The 17,264-nt window shown below is 40.6% G+C and overlaps 1 protein-coding gene across 11 annotated transcripts in view; it reads left to right on the top strand.

Annotated features, from left to right (window-relative positions):
• RBFOX1 (RNA binding fox-1 homolog 1) overlaps positions 1-17,264 on the top strand; it is a 2,430,619-nt gene that overhangs the window by 120,609 nt on the left and 2,292,746 nt on the right. The window lies entirely within an intron of this gene.

The raw sequence follows: 17,264 nt of genomic DNA, 5'->3' as shown, positions 1-17,264 counted from the left end.
CTTTGAAAATTGGTCTTAGGCTCCTAAGCCACTTAGACATTTTTGAAAATGGTAGCCCTGTGCTTCTAAGTAACTTGGGTGTTTTTTGAAAATTCAACCCTAAATCCATTTTAAAAATGTCCTTAGCTACTGATTTGTAGTCTGTTTTTAATGAAAAGGTAGTGTGATCCAGAGGACAGGACACTGGACTGGGGGTTAGGAGACCCAGATTCTATTTTCAACTCTGCCAGTGGCTCATGGTGTGACCTTGTCACTGCTCTTTGCCTCAGTTTCCCCATGTGTTAAATTGGGCTAATGATGCTTACCTTCCTTTACAAAATATTTTTTGAGTTCTCCTGATGAAAAACATTATATAGAAGGTATTATTATGGAAGTTCAGGAAACTTTAGGAAGCAAAACAAATGACAAGTCAGATTTTTACCACTTTGTCCTTTTTGTGCCCATTAAAGCATTTATCTATCTCACTGACCCCAGAGATAGTTAGCTGTTAAAGTGGCATTAAATACCAGCAGACAAATGTGGGTGCAAAACTGTACTTGCCCAAGAAAAGTGCTGGCTGTGAACAAGGAGGTCTGATTGGAGCTGGCACGTGAAAAATCAGTCCCTAAAATCTGTAGTCCCGTGTTTTGTTTGGTTTTTTAAAGAAACCCTCCCAAAGCATTTAACATTGCCACCTTAAATGTTTCATCCCAATGCATTGTTCCTACAATCACAATAGGTTCTTCACCCCTCCATCATGATCACAACATCAATCCCTCCTGGGATTCGGTGTGGCCATCGGATAGACATTTCTCTAATGATTCAATATTAAACTGCTCTATGTTCCTTGCATCATCAGGGAAGTGGCAGTCTTGATAAAGTACAGCCTGCCCATCTGTAATACTATATCAATGGAGAGACAAGATGCTGGGGCAATATATTACACTGTAATGTGTGATTATGAAAGATGCATCTGGGGACCTTGGGGAAAGAATTGTCTTTTTATTTCAACCTTCATAAAATAATGTCATTCGGACATCCCTGGGCCTTTATTACATATTACTTACATAGCACCGGGGTACAACCTGGAACTGTGGGACTGCAGTGCCCCCTTAACTCTCCAGCCTGGGCTGTCTCTCTCAATGTTATGCCAGTGACAAACAGCAAATCCTTCCAGGAATTCTCACTCAGCCATCAGCATGTGGAGCCCCACACTGAGCTAAACTGCATGAAGGCTCACTAAGTCACTGATGAATTATACAGGGAGAGGCACCAGCCAATCACCCCAGCCTTGCATCCCCAGTGCAAGCTCATTAATTAGTTCACCACTCCAACAAAGAGTAGCGGACATGCAACAGTCCTTGAGCTGAGATTTCCCAACCACTTCAACCAAAAACACACTGTTCTAGATAAAATATACAACAGATTTATTAACTACAGAAAGATAGACTTTAAGTGATTATAAGTAGCAGGCTAGAGCTCAAAGCTGGTTACATAAGAAATAAAAATAAATGTGCAGTCTAAATTCTATAAACTAAGTAGGACTTGAATCATGCACTTTCTTACCCTAACAAATGTTACAGGCAGCTCACAGTTCTCAAAATGCAGGCTGGATTCCCTTCCCAGCCTGGGATCACCCTTCCTCAATTCAAAGTCTTTGTCCTCCAGATGTTATTCCAGGTGTTGAAATGGGGTAGGAGAGAGGCCTAGTGATGTCACTATCCCTCTTTTATACTTTCTTCCAGCTGCTAGAAAGATCCTTTCTGCAACGTAGGGTTTAGGTAGCCCTCATTGCATATGTGTCCTCAGAGGAGTCTCTGGGATGGCCATTGGGAGAATGGTTTCCCCATAATGGCACATCAACACATGTCTGGCTGGTCCTGATGTAAGCACCTTTTACTAGGTGCTCCTTTGTTGCCACTGGAAGGCTGGCTGTGCGCATTTCCCACCGTCACAACATATTTCAGTAACACACACAAAGTAATACTTCATAGCTTCACATAACATAAAATTGAACAAGATAGTATTGTTCAGCTGATCAAGATTTTTTAAATGTTACCTTTCAAGGCATTCTTTACAAAACATATCATAATCATATCACAGTGGTGAATATGGGGGTCCAGGGTGCCACTTTGAGGTACAGTGTCACAGTGACTTCTAATGAGAGATGTGAAGGAGGAAAGGGTAGAGGTGTAGCAAGCCAGGTCAATCAGTGGGTGCCCAGGAACTGGGGCCGTGTAGAAGAAGGTCCAAAGATGAATGAGGAAGGGAAGAAAGGAGGTCTGGGTACACATTGTAAAGCAGGTCAGCATAGAAATAGAAGGTAAATAATACAATTCTCCAGTCCCTGACTTACTGTAGGACTTTTCTATGTGGGACACTACTATGCGGCAGGTCAGAGCGTGAATCTACTGTGCACTAGTTTACCATGCAGTAATGTCCTATGTGAGTACCGCGACAGCACACTAAAAGTCCCAGATGGTCATTTGGCTTACTACCCTTTACAAATAGTAATATGCTAAACTGCCAAGTGCACTGTATTGGTGGCCACATGGGGCATTACTGTGCAGCAAACTGGTGCACTGTAGATTCACACCTTGGCTTGCCACACAGTAATTTACCATGTAGACAAGCTAGTAAAACAATACATGGTACACACCCGCATGATCCCAACAGGACAGCCTTGCTCAGCATTCCATAGGAATAAGAGTCTCCTACTTTCCTGCTGCGCAGCCTCTAAAATATTTGCATATATACCAGTATACCACTGGGGGAGAGAGTGGGGAAGAGGGAATTCTGTTCTAACTTCAAAGTTAAGGAATGTTTGCTCATGGACATCTAGTACTTTTGGGTCTGTTTACCGGCATCTTAATATTTCACCAGTCCTACAGAAAGTAGCATCTCTATGCCAAGTACAGACAGAGGAACTCCATGCTTGTCAGTGGAATTCACCTTGCATAAAGGAATCTTTTGTAGGACAGTTGGAGTTCTAATGTTCCATGCATGTAGGGCAATACCTGTTGTGATGGGTTCCTTGGGGTGCAACTTAGGAACTGGGGTACTTCTGAGCCTTCTGTCTTACCAACCTGGGCTCCCTCTCACACTGTGATGCTGTGACAAGCTGCAAACCCCTTTGGGTCCTGCACTCACACGGCCATCCACAGGCAGGGACACACCCATTTGAGTTACATGATTGCTTTCGCCAGCCACTCATGAACCAGCAATAGAGAGGCTCTAGCCAATTCCCCACAGCTCCCCAGCCTAGGACTCCAGATCTGTACTGTCCTGACCTGGTCTGAAGCCGGACCAATGTAAGTTTTTTGCCCAGTCTGCCCCTCCCTCAATGTGGACATGCACCAGCTCTTGTTACTGAGCAGATTTCCCTTGCACTTCAAGCAGCACAGGTAAAAAATATATATAAAACAGATTTATTAACTACAGAAAGATAGATTTTAAGTGATTATAAGTAGTGAGCGTATTGCTCAAAGTTGATTACCTAAGAAATAAAAGTAAAAACACAATCTGAGTTCTATAAATTAGACAGGATTTGAATCAAGCAGTGTCTCACCCTGATGGTATAGTTCCTTCACACACAGGCTGAGATTCTCCTTTCCAGTGTGGGCCACCTCCCCAGGACAGTCTTTGTGCTCCAGACGTGCTTCCAGTGGTTGAGTGGGGGGGGGGGGGAGTGAGGCCAAGTGATGATGTTACTTGTCCCTTTTATAGCTTCTTCCAGCTTGCAGGAAAGATTCTGTGCTATGACAGGAGTCAAACAGTCTGTATTGTTTCATGCTTTCCCTGAGAGGTTTCCATTGCATACAATTCCTGGGTAGTCCTTGTGATGGTGCATTTCCCTTAATGGGCCATCATCAGTGTCTGGCTTCTCCATTGTTGTACCTGAAAAGCTGGTTGTGGGTGTTTCCAACTTCACAACATATTTCAGTAACATAGACATAGCAAAACTTCATAACTCCACATGTATTGATAGCACATACAATTTAACAGGATATTAATGTTCAACAGATTTAAGGCTTTTAAAATGATACCTTACAAGGCAAACTTTGTATAAAACATATCCTAATCATATCACCATGATAAATATAGGGGTGCCAGGGTGTTGCTTTGGGGTACAGAGTGTCACACCTGTACAGCTGCAACATGAGTTGCCTAACAATACACCCCACTGGTTTCTAACTTGTTGATTTGGAAAGTAGTTCTTAAAAAGTCTGTCAGCCACAGACAACATTTCCAAAAGAGCCTGAATGATTTAAGAGTCTAATAACATTTTCAAAAATGACTTTGGCACTTAGGAGCCTAACTCCCATTGGCTTTCAATGAGTTGTAAGTTCCTAAGCCTGTTAGACATGTTCACAAATCATCTCCTGAGAGATGATTGGAATATCCAGCACTTGACCTTGAGTAAAGCTGCCTTTTTAATTCAAATAAGAAATGAAGAGTTAGTGTACATCTTCTTAGCTCAAGGAAGCATTAAATGACTGAGCTAAGGCAAGACAGTTGTCGTTAGGGATGAAAATAACACGAGTCACATCTTGTAACAAATCAGTTCATACTATTAGATTTGTCATAAATGTATGATGAATGGTAATTCCCTGATCTAATATCAAACCTTTGGGAGCAATATATTTGAATGATGTCATTGCGTAATGTATGAAGCTGCTAATATGATTATCTTGAATCAGTGCAGAAACATGAGACTTGAGGAGATTACATAATAAGTGAGCTACATTTTCTTACAGGGTATCCACTCTGAAACATCTCAGTGTTTTATAGTTTTTAAATTCTGCTACATTTTATAGTTTTCTAAACTCTGCTACATTTGTGTTGGTAAAAATTGTTTTGGCAACATCATAGTGTGACTGATGAATGGTTTTCCAGTTGCAGTTCGCAACGCATGAATAGACAGTGAGAAAATATCATAACCTACAATCAGTGGGCTCTCTAGTTGTGTTTCATGGTGAACTTGTAGGTGGCTTTTGGAGAGCTGGTTGGCTGCTCCTTTCTGCTTGCTACATTTCATTAAAAGTAGAGCTGGTCAGGAATTTTTAACAAACTTAATTGAAAGCAGAACAGTCCATTAAATGGTTGGATTTGACAAATCTCCTAATTTAAAAAAAATTGAAAAAAAGTTTTGAAACTTGTCAAAATGGTCCATGTTGATGTTTTAAAAATGAAAAAAATTGGTTTTCTGGTTCAAAACTTTTCATTTTGAAATTTTAGCTCAGTAGATTGAAATTGAAGCAAAACATTCCAAAATTATCAAAACGGAATGTTTTGATTGATGTGAACTAGAAAAATGTTTTGGCTTTTTGGTTTGTGAAAATGTTCAAGATTTTGACTTTTCATCCCAATTTGGGATGGTACAAATTCTTGGCCTCTCAAATCTTAGCTTGATGGGAAAACCATTTCATGCCTAGCTCTAATTAAAAGTCAGTATCTAAAATACTTTGCTAATGTTACTTTCCCATATAAATCATTTCTGTAACTGCCATAGAGATGTTAAACGATGATGCAGCTGACAGTTTGGGAATGGGGCAGAAGGTGGTGCATGCTTGATAACTGGAGAAGATGAAGCCATGAGATGTTCTTTGCATTAAGACGTTGTCCACGCTATGTATGGGTTTGGGAATCCCTTCTTTAAACCATCAATACAGAAAATCCAGCTAAGGAAATGTGTGGACAGAAGAAAATCTGTTTGCTTATTTCCAGGTACATGATGCTCGTCTTGCTTAAATGCTTTTGCCCAGATTCTCAGTAGTTTAATCAATAAGACACATTACATTGTTCTTTCTCAGAAACTGCGGTTAATGCCCACTGGGGGAAAAGAATCTTGATCTTCAAATGTCACAATAGTGAAGAATCACAGAAAGTGTCGCTTATTCTATTTCTGAATAAGGAGCTTTATTAGAATAAGGAAAACCTCTAAGGTGGGTATTCTTTGATTGCAGAGTTGCCAGGATTCTTCCCTATCCCTGTCCTGCTTGGCTTTCTGCTACAGGCTAGTCTACATTACCCGCTGGATGGACAGGCAGTGATCTATCCAGCAGGGGGGGGGAATTTATCGCGTCTAGTCTAAACGTGATAAATCGACCACTGAGCGCTGTCCCGTCAACTCCAGTACTCCACCGGAGCGAGAGGTGCAGGCAGAGTCGACAGTGGAGCGTCATCTGTCAACTTACCACAGTGAAGACACCGTGGAAAGTAGATCTAAGTACGTTGATTTCAGCTATGTTATTCACGTAGCTGAAGTTTACTAACTTAGATCCATTCCCCCCCTCCAGTGTAGACCAGGGCTTACAGAACTAAAACACATCTTGGAAGGATGGTCTTCTGCTTTGGGTATTGGACTAGGATGCAGGAGATTTAGGTTCAATTTCTATCTCTGCCACAAACATCCTGTGTGGCCCTGGGAAAGTCACTTAATCTCTTTGCCTGTAAAATGGGGATAATGATACTTCCTTTTGGCCTTATTCAGAGTATAAGCTCTTCAGGGGATGGCCTCTCTCCTACCTTGCATATGTACAGTGTTTAACGCAAGAACATATCCTGTTATTAGCTGAAGCCCCTATGGACTACTATAATACACATAACACTGTGTTCTCATAGTACTAGTCTGAGGATCAGTTTTGCTAGCTTTCCAGCAATGTGAAATGTATATTAGAGATGGCTGGGCTGAGTGGTGTACTTCTGTACAACCCAAAGTCAAATTTATAGTTCAGATTCTTGTCTGGATCCTGCTAAGCAGCCCAGATCTAGATGCAGATTTGGTGTGGAAACCAATTTGGTGGAAATATCACAAGAATGTTCGTGTAGAATTTCCACTATTTCTGCATCTGTGGCAATCTGTCTCCCCTAACTCACCGCCATCATCAGGTGGGGGTGTCTCCTCACCACCCTGGCTCCTAGTGGTAGGGAAAACAGGCAAAGTGCCCCTCTGCCTCTTTGGGGACTGCAAGTTCAAACCATTTACATGCCTAATCTAAAAAGGGTTTTCTTGGAAGGTAGCTAGCCTGACTCAGTCCTAGTGGATTAGTGGAGACTGATCCATCAGTAGAAGGTGAGGTAAGAAAGAGTGGCCAGTCTCAGCCCTTCTGAACAACACAGGCAGGATTAAAGGTTTGTAGGCCTCACTCCCAGAAGATGGCAAAGATCTGGTGGTCCCAGAGAAGGGAGAAATTGCTGCAGGTAGCAGGGTAAGACAGAAATGGTGGGAATCTCATGAGAATTTTTTTCCCTCGTCCTTTATCTGAATGAAATAGGTCGATATTACACAGAATTGTAAGTGTGGTGTGTGTGTTAGTTATTGACAATGTAGGCCTTGTGTTATAGGGTGTGCAACTTTGCAAGAGGCTTTCAGAAACATTAATTAATAGGTAAAACCAACTCACCCCCCCACACACCTAGATGGCTATCGAAGGTGGGCGCAACCTCTTTAAGGGGACAATGGTCCAGCCCACCTAAAGCTAATTAGTCACTTCCTCATCAGACTTAATGGCCCCCTATAATGATCAGTGAGGAAGTGAGGGAAAGCTCTGACAGGAGCCCATGGTGGGCTATGGGAAGGAACTGCAGGGATAGTGGAGGCTCCTGTAGGAATTGCTCAAAGAGGAGCAAGAACAAGGGTGAAGGACAGAATGAGAGCAGTGGATAACACAGTAGCAAGCCCAAATGAAGTGAAATACTTTGTTTATTGCAAGGACATTGTATAAAGCTGTACAAAGGTCAGGTGAGGTGGAGAATGTTCTGTTCCCAATAACTCTGGTGGAGAAAATAAAAGGACAAAGTCTGGAAGAGAGGGGCTTGGATTATACCTTGCTTGGGAAGAATGGGGCCAGTGACCAGGAGGGGGCCCTCTAGAAACTGTAATCGTTACAGGATGGAAACAGAGAGAGACCTAAAAGACTAGACGTCCTATATTGTGTTGAAAAGCATGTTTTAAGCTGTAAATAGACAATGAAAAATCATAAAACTCTTTTATCTTATTCAGAGATTGTGTTTGGAGTGATATATGCCTGCACTTATCTGATGTAAATACCAGGGAGGAGGCAGGAGAATCTGTCTATCTAGTGCCTTTCAGATCCACAAGAGTGAAACCTGTAATAATACTGTGACCATCTATGTAATACCTTTCATGCCAGGATCTTGCAGTATTTTGCAAACAGAAATTACCCTGCCTTCATAACGCCTTGTGAGGCAGGCAAGTCTTATCCTCATTTTACAGAGGAGCCAACTGAGAGAAAGTGTGTGTGTGTAAGGCTCCTAATGCAATGGGGTCCTGGTCCAGAACTGGGAATTCTAGTATTTGTATTTCTACTATAATACAAATAATTAGGGTGACCAGATATCCCATTTTTAACAGGACTGTCCTGTATTTAAGGCCTCCTGCAGGTGTCCTGACTTTTTCTTAAAAATGGGCAAATTGTCCCATATTTTTTACCTCCCCCCGCCAATCAGTATCAGCGGAATCCCTGCTCACCAGCTGCCTGGCCACCAGCAGTGAGTGAGGGGTCCAGTGGTTGACGATGGGTGTGGGTGTGCAAGGCTTATGACGGGATGAAGCTGCAGTGAGCAGGGCCAGCTGCTCCCCACGCCAGTCCATCAGCTCAGCCCCTGCTGCGTGCTGGCTACAGAGGCAGAGGCAGGGGAAAGCAATTTCCACCTGTTCCCACCCTGAACCTGCAGGCTACACAGCAGCCCTCTGGGCAGGGGCTTAGCACCCTCTTCACCCGCCCCCTCCCCCACCGCCCTGGGTCCTGCCCCCAGGGACCGCAGAGCTGCTCCATTCCCTAGGTACCCTCTCCCGTTGAGCCACCTCACTGGCCAGGCTCCATGGCCACCGAAGCCCCTGCAGTCAGGTTCCCTGGGCCCTGGTGCATAATATGGCCTTAGGACTTAACCCCTTCCTGCTTGTGCTGTAGCCAGGGGACTGGGTTATGTCCGTGGCCAGCAGCAGCGTGGAGGTGTTAGCTGCCTTTCGACACTGTGCAGGCAGGAAGGGATGAGCTTTGCAAAGACACAGGCTGGGTCATCCCTCCCGCCTGTGACTGGAAGCAGCTCCAATCGCTTCCCTCCTGCATAGTGGCAAAAGAGTGCTGCTGGCCACGTTCTGGTGTGAACCCTGGCAGAAATCAGGGGTGGGGGGTGAAAACCATTCAAGCCTTTTATGCTTGTCTTCAGTAGTGGGTGGAATACATGTTATGTTTACATAGAATGTGTTTCTTCAGCTGACTCAAGGCTTTACAAATATTATGGTGCTTCAGTGTGGTCCAATCAAAAGTGTAATATTTATTTCCCTAGTATTTCCTGTTCTATTTAAAACATACAGCCAGATTCATCCCTGCCTGTGGCAGTGACAGCAAGGAGGGGCGGCAGTTTGCATCTATACTTTTCAGGGGTTATGGGGAATTTGGGGGGCTCCCAGAACAGGGTAGGGAAGCGTTAATGCAGCCCTAATTTATACCCCTGCTTCAGCGGCCAGTGTGGGGCTTTGGGGAAGTCCAGAACAGCTAGGGTGCAATTTTGCCTTTGATCTCTTCTCTTGTTCCTCTGTCCTGCTCCTGCACCACCTACACAGCCTGAATGGCAGGCTGAAATCTAGTTGCAAAGGCCCGCTGCTCCAGAGTTTAAACCTGCCCTAGGCGCCCTTTTTGCCTTCTTAGTTGGTGCAAAAGGCCCCTACGAGAACAATTAAATCAAACCTTACGATCCACAGAGGATGGCTAAATGACCACAACTCCTGTAGCTCATTTGCTATCTGTGAGATCTCTCTGTATCAACACGCAAAAAATAATCTAGCAGCTAATAATAATTACATCGAAGTCTATGTTGGTTATTATAAATGTATTGGCTGGATCTTGAATATTCATCCATGTGCTGTTTGCTACATTATTTCTACACCCTGACATTAATCAAAAACATTCTGAAAGTATTAAAATGCATTCTAATTTGTCAATAGAAGCAAAAGGATAAAGTGTTAGTGGGCAATTCTTCAAAGCACAAATGACAGAAAGATGCCTGACTCCAATTGACTTAGGTGCCTAACTGCTGTTTGTACCAATGAAAAGCTCCTCCTTAAACCATTTGTATGAAATGTTGTGTATCCAAATAGTACTCTCAGGTCCAATATTTCTATAAGGAAAGCAAAATATTGAAATCTACTTTCATACATTGAGAATTTGTAGGCTTTGGTAAAGGCAAAGTATGGTTAGTAAAGTCAAAGGGCATGTTTGTATATTATGCATAAGCTTCTTTTGCCTGTACAAAAGCAGTGATACCAGGTTCTGGGATGTTATATATTTTAGATAATTGACTACCAGACATGTTGTATTGATTTCTTTGGCTCTAAAATACCATACTACATTATCTTTTTTTCCTACTCCCCACTAGCCATGAAATATTATTTATCTGCAAACTGCAGAAGAATTGTTTGTCTTTTGAAGTTCCTGTTACCCAGCATGGGTTACTTTGTGATATGAGATACCAGTATATTTTTTCCTCCAGTAGAGTTCTTTAAAGGAATCAATAGGAAATGACTGCTTTTACCTCAAAGCTAAGTATTGTGTCTCAGTTACCAATGCATCAAAAGGGAAAGGGGGGAAGGAGAGATAAGGCAAAGTATATTGCTAGGAGTGAGGTCACACAGTAGACTAGGAGATTAAGAAAGTGGCCTAAATTGTATTAAAGCTGAAGTTGAGCTAGTTTGAAAATGTGCACGATCTGTTCTATCAAAGAAAGACTTTCACAGAGAGAAACTTTCAGATACCACATACACATCCATTCACCTTCCAACTATTTTTCTCAGTGCTCATTAATTGCCAAACCATTCGTGTTTGAACCACTCTGGCAACTTTCTTCCTCTATGTGCTACTAAACTGAAGTTGTCAGAATGCAGGTTTTGAGCTAGCAGTTGTTTCCATAGCAACATTCTATGATAACTTAAGCACAGGATAACGACTTCATTCACTCTACTGCAGGATCAAACAAGAGGAGAAGCAAAGATGTGAGGGTGAAATTTGTTTATTGCTCATGTCTTTGCACAACCTCTGTTTTCTGTATATTAATATAATGTTGTATACCCTAACAACAACAAGACATTTTATATTGGGAAAACCAAACATTTTCACTAGTGACAAAACATGTAATTTGGGGGATTATCATTAATAATTTGTATGGCAATATTACCTAGAGGCCCCATTTGAGACAAGGCCCCATTGTGCTAGGTGCTGTATGTACAACTAAGAAGAGATGATCCAACCCCAGATATCCTATAATCTAAACATACAACACAGACTAAGAGTGGGTAGGGAAATCAAAGCACAGAGAATAAGTGACACAGTTGGTCAGTGGCAAGGCCAGGAATAGAACCCTGGTTGGCTGAACCACACTTCCTCTTGACAAGTAAAAATATTTGACAGATTTATCTTCTCTGTGTATTAAATCATAAGTGTTTTCTCTCCCCCACCCCAATTTATTATAGAGCAATATTAAGAAAAGAGAAAATCCAGATTCAAGTTTAACCCTGTGTAACAGACTGGCTCTTAATTTTTATGTGAAATTTTTAATTTGCTACTGTAAAATGTGTCCTTTGTTTATAGTATAGTGAAAAATCTTTTAATTACAGCCATGCTCAAAGTTTCTTATGTTTAAATACCTGAAAAGTTTAAAATATACAGCTAGCCAGGAAATGACTTTTCTTTTTCCCTGTGAAAAAAATCAACAAAGAATATCAAGTAAAATTCAAACTATTTTCATTTTTGGGGTACCCTATTTTTCGATGAAAGGCAGAAACCTTGTGATGAAAACAGAATTTTTCCACAAACATTTCCATTTAATCATAAAGTCCCTCCCACCAATATAATTTTCCAAAAAATAAATCCTCATTGATAGAAAAATGTTGACCACTCTCATTAGGAAGAAAGAGTTGATTTTGATTTTTTTAAAATATCAAAATATTTTAATGACATGACTAGTATGGGTACACAGCTGATCCAGTACTTAGGTCACTAGCTCTATGACTTGGGAGACTCATGTTCAATTCTTTGTGCAGCAATAGACTTCCTGTGTGACATTGGGCAAGTCACTTAGTCTCTCTGTGCCTTAGTTCCCCATCTGTACAAACAAAAGGGGGGGGATTATAGTGTTTCACTGGGAGTATTTTGTTTGTGAGGATAAATACATTAAAAATTGTGAAGTCCTTTGAGATCTACTGATAAAAAGCCCTATGTAACAGCTAAGTATTATTACTCTGCTATTCAGCTGTGTGTCATAGCACTTACGCTGCTAGAAGGTCTTATAAAGCACTTGTCATCAGGAGATCTCAAAGTGCTTGACAAAGGAAGTCATTTAGCTTTAGCCCCATTTTACAAAAGGGGAAACTGAGGCACAGACTGGTGAAGTGGCAGAACAAGAAATAGAACCAGGTCTTCTGAGCCACAATGCTCCTGTCTCAAGTGGGAGGGGCCTGGAAAGTTCTGGATTGTGCATCAGAATGATAAACATAAGCTTCATCGATAGCACGGATTTGTTACAGTATAAGTAAGTTTGGCATAATTAAATTTTTATTTTTGTATGATTTTGACAAATAATGCCATCTTATTTTAAAGCTTTTTTAACATTTTTATTTATTTTAAATTTTCTTAGAGTCCAGAATTATGGGTTTTAAGCATTTGTTTTCAATTGTTTAAAAATCACTTTTTAATTCACAGTTGGAGGAAATCATGGGAGTGTATGTTACACAATGATTATTTAATGACAGTAGACACTGAGATTCAAAAAGTTAAATCTTTATAGCCATAAAAACACAAATTGTCAACATCACCTGTGAAAACTCACAAAGTAATTGTCCTTAAATCAAACTCTTAAATTCTCAAGCAGCATTTTTCTTTCTTTCTTTGCTTATCTGTAAATTTAGATTATCGATGGAAATATTTTTTGTCAGTTTGTGTGTGGATGGTGAAATCAACATTTACCTACATTTACCGACAAAAATCTAATCCTTCCAAGCCTAGGTATGATCTGATAGTTGTTTTAAGAAACACAGTCCTTCAGTTAGTAGATCAAGTGTAATAGGGATGTTGTGAGAAAGATATACTGCAGGGAAAAGGCAGGTGTGCTGAGTTACCTCAAGTGCATCATTTTCAGGTCTATATTTTAAATGCAGGATCTATTGGTGATGATGTGCCCTGATTGTTTAGCTCACCTCTGTCACTGTGGCATTTTTCCAGTGCTAGCAGGGGATAAAAAAGAAATAGATCCCCAGGGTTCAATAGCTTTAGTGTCTGTTTTGTGATTCACTGAGCATTCCTGTTAGAAGTTGCTGAATCATGGTTTTGTAGAGGATAGTGAGAGAGTTACAGATGGTACAGTAAAGTCCAGCCATCCTTTCAATCCATTTATCAAAGTATCAAACATTCCTACTTCAAGACTGGTGAAACAATAAATATGGAGCAAAGGAAGCTCATCTCTTGATCAGTGCAGATCTCTGAGCATTTGCGAGCTCACGATTTAACATATGACCTGAACTTTCTTGGCTTTGGCAGTTACCTTTTCAAGGATTTTTGAAGGTGTTGTATTTTTTTAATTTAAATGAATTTACTCTAATACATTCCTTTAAGGAGTGAGAGTTAAACAGAACAAACTTAGCAATATAATATACTGGGCTCATTAAGGCAAAACCTAAATGAGAAGAAAATTGGCATGGAAATTTTTGGATATAGATTTTTAGTATTCTACCTATGTCCTACAACACAATGGGTGTGTTGTCTATATCTTTTGACACATGTAGTCATTTCGCTCCAAATGTCATATCCTTGGGATGTCCATTCTGGATTCCTCACCATGAATTTGGATCAATGCAAATTGTGACTACCGTTAGAGGACAGACCAGGTTTAAACAGAGCATGCTGGAACTAGACTTTGTGAGTTTTGATCGATACTCTGTAGATATTGACAGCATGTCACGCTGTCTGGAATGGCTCACATTGTCTCTCTGCTTCCAGGTATCTTAGCCAGACCATTTCTGGCAGCGCCCAGACCCTGCTTTTTGGTCATGGTTCATGAGCAAAGCTCTCGGTTCCTGATCTGAGGCTTCCTTCTTAATCCCCATATCTTTACATAATTTTTTAAGTTCTTTTGAGTCAAGTATGATTGTGAGTCACCCATTGTGACTAATCTTTAACCCTTAAAACTCTTAATATCAAATTTAAACCTTTAACAATGTTGGGTTCTGATCTTTAAGCCCAGTTGACCTGTGGCATGTGAATCCTGCCGACTACGCCAATTGTCACATTGTCTGGAATGGCTTACAACCGTGAATGCCAATCTTAGGTAAACAGGGCAGACATCCCAAACTGGTGGTATGTTCTATAATTAGATTTCACCAAGCCAGTAACAAATGTGAACTCCTGGATCACTGTACCAGTCTAACCATGGAGTCACAGACAGTCCGCTTAGGCTCTCCAGCCTATCTTGCCACCCAGACAAACTGGACTTAGCGATAATGGTCACATAAACCAAAAATTACACCACTTCAGGTTACTTCCAACCCCAAAGGGTCAGTTACTTACCCCTAAGTCAATTGGTACTCTGGATCTTACCAAAGACAATGCTGACAGCCAATTCTCTAGTAAACTAACTAAAGATTTACTAGCTAAGAAAAAGAGGTGAGATATTGAGAAGTTAAAGCAGATAAATGCATTAACAGGCGAGTCAAAGTTTGTAAATCCAAAATGATAGCAGAGATGTAGTAATCTGTCAGACTTCAAAAGCCTCTCAGGGTTACCCAGAATAGCTCTGGGGATATCTGTCTACTCACTCAATAATTCCACCCTGTTGGAATCCAAACAGTCAGAGATACAGGATCATTCCTTGAAATCTATTTTATAGCTTCTCCAGAAAACAATCTGAAGAGTGTCTTCACCCACATGGGTTTTGATGAGTAGGAAATGCAGAGTGAGTCTGTGAATTTCCGTGTCAAACACAATGGCCCTTGCTTTGAAGTTTGCATTGCCGGTTACAGCCATTAAGTCCTTCACTAACACTTCACAAGGTTTCTTTGAGGAATAAATGTAATTAGCAACAAACAGCAATCTTTCATTAGTTTTCATAAAGTTTATACATCACATCTTAATACTAACACACACCTTAATCTAGGATTATCTAATTACAGGGATATACATAATGAAAGGCGATTGCAATCAACAGGTTATAGATAAGTGAATTAGTCTATGCATACTAGTACACTTAACATTTATTTGAAATTCACACAAGTGAATTGGCCTACGGCTCTAACCTGCTGGCCTGTCAGTGTCATAGTGCAATACAGACCAGGAATAAAATTTACAAAAGCACCTAAACAGCAAGGATCATTTCCAAATCTGTCTGGCAGGCAGGGTTCCATCAGAGCCTTGTCTGGGTTTGCTAGGAAAGTCAGCTGAATTGAGCCATCTCTGTGAAACAACCTATTTTGTTGAATCAGCAAATTCTGATGAAATACAGTTTTGTCAGAATTTTTCCAACCAGTTCTACTTGTAAGTCTCTGTACTCTAGGGTATTTAACTAACATTTTCTGAGATACAGTTGGGGCTAGTTTATATCCATCACCCATACCCTAGCACTCATAGATACCACATTTGGGAGGTCTGAATTTATCACTCTACATTTCTCTAAGGCCACCCATCCTATGGCATATGAACTCTAGTTAACTTGTTTGTGTTCTTTTAACTATTTGAGTGGATTCTATATGTTGCCTTAAGTAGTAATATAGCAGAATTCAAAAAAATTCCAGCATTCTAAGGTGAACTTCATCAATAAATGGCTACCTTTGTTGTAATGTGACTGCTTGTGTAGACAGCACATCCTCATATGCTTGAACTGTTTCTCTAAATGCAAAAAGTTTTGAGTCAGATATATTATGATATTTGGTGCTACAGAAAGCGTCCTTAGGTTTTTTGGCCATTTCAAAGTTCTGCTGAAAGTAAAGTGCTGTGCTTCCTTTCTGACTTTCCATCCTGTTTTCTTTGTTCTCTGGAATATATCCTCTTCACTAAAACTTGAAATTATGCTGGAAATCCACAGAGTCTTCTATACAGAATTTAACATACTGATTTAAGAACTACTCCCACCTAACTGACATTCTTATCTTGCCTCCTTCCTTATGGTTCGTCAGCCTGAGATTATGAAGCAAAGTTTCATTAAAGAAAATTTGCCTTATTTATGGCACAGTCTGATTGACTGGGTTCAAATAAATCACATTGACCCCCGTATAATTATTCATTTTAGAGACTGTGGTCTGATTCAGCTCTTTGAGACCTTTATTTCCCCTTCAAATACTTCTGTTTATTATCAAAACAAGACAGCTGCAAACTCAGAAAGAGACAGAACAGGGACTAAGAATCCATCTGAGAATTATAAGATCCTGACATTAAACCTGATCAGTTCCAGAACCTAGCAGCCATTCATTAATGGAAATGTCTCATCCCACTCTATTTCTTGCAACCAGTTAAGTAACAGGGCTATACTTTTGCATGCACAAATTTCCTCATTTCTGGGGATTCTGTAAATATCTCTGCTAATCTCATCTTCATTTAAAGGCATGAGACACATGGTAGACTCAACCTTCAAAATATAAGACAATAACTAGGGCTGATACTAATCTTCTTTTAAAGCGCTTCGAGATCTATGGATGAAAAGCACATCTCTATATAAGAGCTAGGTATTATTAATTACGATAATTATTATTACTATTTGTTATTCACCTGAGCCAGTGTCTCAGACCTATGTAGCTCACCTTTCAAATAGAATATCTTATTGGCTAGACTGGTGCCCATCTGTGACTACAGAGACCACAGTTACAACTAATTTATTCAGACACACCTGTCTGTATTAAAACTTTGCTTTACCATTCCCTCTTGTCTCCAAGTTGCCTGTTTATTCATCTGTTGTCTCTTGTCTGAATTCTAGATTGTGAATCCTCTGGGGCAGGATTGTCTTTGTGTCATTTGTTTGGACAGGATCTAGCACAATGGGGCTCTGCTGTCGGGCTACCACAATAAAAATAATAAGTGGTTACAAAGCTATGCAGCAGCAGGTCCCCTGATCGCGGAGAGGAGCAGTGACTTAGGCCAGATTGAGGCTTTGGGTGGGAAGAAGTTTGTCTGGGGTGTTGCCACTGATATTACAATCATCACAAGTAGAGCTGAACAAATAATTGATTTTTTTTTTTGGTTCAGAGGCCAAAATGAACAAAAGGTTTTATTTGACCTAAGATA

The sequence above is a fragment of the Lepidochelys kempii genome, chromosome 10 (assembly GCF_965140285.1).
Source record: "Lepidochelys kempii isolate rLepKem1 chromosome 10, rLepKem1.hap1, whole genome shotgun sequence".
Classification (NCBI taxonomy): domain Eukaryota; kingdom Metazoa; phylum Chordata; order Testudines; family Cheloniidae; genus Lepidochelys; species Lepidochelys kempii.
The sequence above is the reverse complement of the archived record's forward strand: the minus strand, read 5'-3'. Positions and strand labels throughout refer to the sequence as shown.